Source organism: Silene latifolia, chromosome 11 (genome assembly GCF_048544455.1).
Source record: "Silene latifolia isolate original U9 population chromosome 11, ASM4854445v1, whole genome shotgun sequence".
Classification (NCBI taxonomy): Eukaryota; Viridiplantae; Streptophyta; class Magnoliopsida; order Caryophyllales; family Caryophyllaceae; genus Silene; species Silene latifolia.
In genome coordinates this window covers 45697237-45702575 of record NC_133536.1, presented here as the reverse complement: position 1 = coordinate 45702575, position 5339 = coordinate 45697237, and the positions used below count along the sequence as shown (strand labels likewise).

Here is a 5339-nt window from a genome sequence, read left to right as displayed (position 1 = left end):
AGGATGCCGTCATGGGATTGACATGATGCTTCGATGATTTTGAGTTTTCCTCAAGTCTAGCCATAGCTTGTTCAAACTTCAAGTTGATTGTATCGATATGGGAGCTTAGTTGGGCACCTAATTGAGTAACGGCGTCCACTTCATACTTTCCTCCTCTAGTAGCCTTGTGAGGCCTACTATATTGTGAATTGTGGATTGCCATCTCTTCAATTTTGCTCCAAGTTTGGTTGTCATCAACCTCGGTGAACATCCCATTCGATCCCATATTGAGAATGTTCCTAGAATCTTCATATAAACCATTCCAAAATTGTTGCACCAAAAACCATTCGCTAAGTCCATGGTGAGGACATGAGCGACAAATTCCCTTGAACCGCTCCCAAGCTTCATACAAAGACTCTTCATCCCTTTGCTTAAAACCCGTAATTTGAGCTCTTAGCATGTTGGTCTTTTCCGGTGGGTAGAATTTTTTGTAGAAAGCTAGAGCCAACTTCTTCCAAGAATCTATTCCAAGGGTGGCCTTATCAAGGCCCTTCAACCATTGCTTTGCGGTGTCGATTAAGGAAAAAGGAAATAAGACCCATCTAATTTGGTCTTGAGTCACGCCCGTTTGAGAGATAGCATCACAATAATCGCAAAAGGTTTCCATATAAGAATGAGGATCCTCACTAGGCATCCCACCAAATTGGCTCCTCTCAACTAGTTGGATGAAGGCGGACTTGGCAATAAAATTTCCGGTGAGATGTTGCGGTGTAGGAGTACCATTCGGTAGATTCTCCTCGGTGGGTACAGAGTGTGACGAGAATTTTGGCATTGTAGGTGGATTTTGTGGGGTATTGTGTAATGGGTTTTCTTCTCCTTCTATTGCGATAGGATTGACAAACTCACTAGTGGGTTGAACAACTTCACCAACACCTCTCAAATTCCTCCTAACAAGTCTCCTATTGTTCGTCAAGGTTCTTTCGATTTCACGGTCAAAAGGTAACAAATCACTTTGTAACCTTCTAGACATGCAAAATATCAAACAACTCAAAAACAATTAGAACAAACCTTGAGGAGTGTTACTTCCTCAAGGTGAAGAAAGACACAACTAATAACAATAAAAAGAAATCTAAATCAAACAAACACCGTCCCCGGCAACGGCGCCATTTTTGATGCGATCCCGCTAAGTGTTCACAAATTAAGATGTGGTCGTTGGTCACGGTCGAATCAAAACACAATTTATAGCTTAACAAGCAACTCTACAATTAGTAAAGAGGCAAGTAAAGGTCGGATCCCAAGGGACGGGAGTTGAAATGAGATTTCTATTGCAACTAGCGGTGTCTAAAGGGTGTCACAAATTGGGTTGATGTAGAAGGTTACTAAACTAGAATAACAATGAAAATAAACAAGCAAGATGAATAAAAAGGGGTGTAAACAATTGATTAAAGGCACTAGGGTGTCATGGGATCATAGGGGAATCATGGGATATGATCATACAAACATGTTCTCAAATTATAAGCAAGCAATTATTGTTGTGATGGATTAAGTTGGGTTATATCTTACAATCCTAGGAAAGTTTGGGTCCCGGAGCCGAATCGATTAGATTGTACAACACCTACAAGTCGACTTAATCTTCCCTACTCAACAACATGCATGGTCTAATGAGATTCGAGTTGGGTTATGTCTTACAAGTCTCATTGAAAAGATAGGAGATGATAGTAAATGCAAGGATTCATAGGCTTAGCATTTCATCAAATATAACATGTGCATGAGTTGAGATCAAAACAAGCAAGCAAATAAAACATGAAAGCATATTAATTTAAGCATGAATCATTCCCCATATTGGTTTCCCCTAATCACCCATTAACCCTAGCTAAGAGACTACTCACTCATTATCATGTTGATCATGCTAGCAAGGTTGTCAATCATACTAACAATATGAAACATGATGAATAAATGAAAGTAATTAACAATAATTAAAAAGGGATTAAGAGATTATACCTACTAATGATTCCAATAATAAAGCAAGAATAATAGAAGTACTTGAATGCTAGATTGAGAGGTTGTCAATCTCCCAATAAAAACCCAAATAATCTTCAATTACCCAAAATAAAGGATGAACAAAAGAGAGATTAAAGAACTAAAACTTGGATTAAAACTTGATTAATACTTGATTACAATATTAAAGAGAGATTTGATTGATATTAACTACACTAATTATTGATAAGAAGAACATGCTCCTCTAATTAGCCTAATGGGGTATTTATAGTGAAAATTAGGGAGGATGCATTAGGGTTAACTAAGGGCTAAACTAGTAATTACACTTTTTAAGTTGAGCAAGGAGGGCCCGGTATTTTCTGAGAGAAGGGCTTCTCTTTTCGAAGCTCGAAGAAGACAATCCGTGCTGTGAAGAAATCCGGGCGGAATAAGGTCGGGACGGACGGATTTGGGCGGTGGAATCCGAGCGGATTCTGGAGAATCCGGTCGGATTGTTGAGGGGGAATCCGAGCGGATTCAGGCACGGGACGCTCGGATTGTGCAGAGGCTGGACGGGCGGATTGTTGACAATCCGCTCGGATTGTTAGTCAGCATAGTAACTTCTTCTTTTCTTCCCTTTTCTTCATAAATTCCTTGGGGATTTCCTTGGGGACTCAAGGATCTTTCCTCAACATTGCTCTTCTACTATGATATGTACAAAGGCCTTCTAATCTTGTCTCTCCTTGATGCTTGGTCATTGAATTTGATCAATTTAGTCTCGTTTTGCCATGAAAATGCAAGATTCTTACTCCTTTCCTACCAAGGGATCAAAATCTCAAAGAATATGCAAAACAAAGAACTAAAGATAAGAAATGACCCAAATAAGCACTAAAAAGCATGGAAACAAGGCTAATTCGGGGGCTAAATATGCGCCAATTATGGTCACATCACCAGGAGTCTCCCAGCACCACCATCAGAGCGTCCTCCAGTCAAGACGCTCGTCTTGAAGCCAAAGGATCCGAGCTTATCCTCTATGATCCGCTCGGATCACAAGACAGAACCCACCGTGCCAAGACTCAAGCCGCTTAGGACGAGCATATCCATACGGGACCAGCAAAACGGAAATGCTCATTTCCTTGGAGAGGAGCATTTCCTCAACTTTTCTTAAGGGTCTTAATAGTCATTTAAGCCCTTATTAACCCTAATTTTTGTACTTAATCTTTAGTATAAATACCCATTTGTACAAACTAGATTATCATCAAGTTGTAATCAATTAGTAAACAATCTTAATGCTCTCTTAATACTTTCTTAATCAAGTTCTAATTATTCCTTAATCTTGTAATCAACTTTTAATCTAGTCTTAATACAAATCTCAATACTTAAGACCATCCCCAAGCAAGGTCAATTGCTTGGTCGTGACCTTGCTTGGTCACGGTTAATCAAGTAATTAGTATTGTTAATGTGTGACCAAGGGTGGTTAATTTGTGACCAAAAACAAGAAATGGTCAATTTGTGACCAAGGTTGGTCAATTTGTGACCAAGGTTGATCAAAAGAGGGGTCTTATTGACCTTCTACGTGTCAATTTCTTATTGGTTGAACAATTATAAAACAATAAAAAACAATGATTGGGAATGTTGTAAAGTGGATAATGATTGGGTTGATGACCTAGGTCGCGACCTTTTGCTTGGGAGGGTGAAAATGGGTCAAGGTTAATAAGTTAGGATTAAGAGTAAAATCGAGTCGCGACCTAGTTAGCGCGACCACTGCTTGGGGATGGTCTAATCTTTCCTTAATTTCTCTATTGTTCTTCATTTATTTTGGGTAATTAGAAGATTATTTGGGTTTATTTGGAGGATTGATAACCTTCCATCAATCATCAAGTACTTCTATTTTTCTTTGCTTTATTATTTGGAATCATCTTCATAGGTATAATTTTCTCTTAACCTTGTTTAATTATTGTTAATCATTTTCATTTATTCATCATGTTTTGCCTTGCTAGTATGATTGACAACCTTGTTAGCATGTTAAACTTGATAATGAGTGAGTAGTTCCTTAACTAGGGTTAATGGGGAATTAGAGGAAACCAACATGGGGATTGATTCATGCTTAATATAATATGTTTTCATAATTAATTTGCTTGCTTGTTGTGATTTCAACTTATGCACATGTTATGTTTGATGAAATGCGAGCCTATGAATCCTTGCATTTTTTACCCATCACTTATCTTTTCAATGAGACTTGTAAGTTTATACACCAACTCGAGTCTCATTAGACCATGCATATAGTTGGATAGGAAGGACTAAGTCAACTTGTAGGTGTTGTACAATCTAATCGATTCGGCTCCGGGACCCAAACCTTCTTAGGGATTGTAAGCTTATACACCAACTCGATCCCATCACAATAATAAGTGCTTGCATCTAGTAGAAAATATGTTTGTATGATCAACTCCCATGAATCCCCTATGGACCCATGACAATCTAGTGCTTTTAATCAACTGTTTACATCTCATTTTAATCACCTTTATTGTTTTTATTACTTTGCTTTTATATTGTTAATTAGTTTAGTTGATCTCCTATCTCAACCCAAATTGTGACACCCTAAGACACAACCATTTGCAATTAAAAATCCTACATCAATACCCGTCCCTTGGGATCCGACCTTTACTTACCTCTTTGCTAAGAGTAGTTTGTGAAGTTATAAATATTGTTTTGGTCAGGTAGCTTTTGACGACGAGTTTTAACCCACACCAAAAATGGCACCGTTGCCGGGGACGGTGTTAACTTGATTTGATTTTCATTCATTGTTTTTAGTTGTGTCTTTCCTTACCTTGAGGGAGAGCATTTCCTCAAGGTACTTCTCATCTTTTCTCTTAGTATATTTTGCAAGATGGATATTATAGATTGTTTTGTTGAGGACAACTTGAGTATCCCTTTCTTCAAAGACCCTTTGCAAGCATTGGAAGCCTTAGAAGCAAGTGAGGCTAAAAATAAGCATTGGGAATTGGAAGTAGATCTCCTTGAGGCCGCTCTAGCCAACAAAGAACTTACTTATGAGCAATCCGTATTAATACATGACATTCTTGAGGAAGCATCCCAATCCATTGAAGATGAACAAGCAACCGAAGATCATACCATACAAGCCAAGGAGGTAGATGAATTTGTCATGGAATTTGAGTATGATGAGGTTGATGAACTTGAAGAACAAGTCGAATATGCCATGAGAATAGAATGTATAATGGAAACGGAGCAAATCCTTAATGAACCCTCAATGGAGGAAAGTGAGGTACCAACCTCAACTCTAAAACCCCTACCCCCAAATTTGAAATATGCTTACCTTAATGAATCTAAAACTAAACCCGTGATTGTTAATGATAAACTTGACG

General features: G+C 38.3%; 1 non-coding gene across 1 annotated transcript; it reads left to right on the top strand.

The window, feature by feature from the left end:
- Positions 1–332: 332 nt before the first annotated feature.
- On the top strand, positions 333–439 carry LOC141616502 (small nucleolar RNA R71). The gene has a single exon (XR_012530848.1). It is a non-coding gene; the product is annotated as a small nucleolar RNA R71 (small nucleolar RNA).
- Positions 440–5339: the final 4900 nt, after the last annotated feature.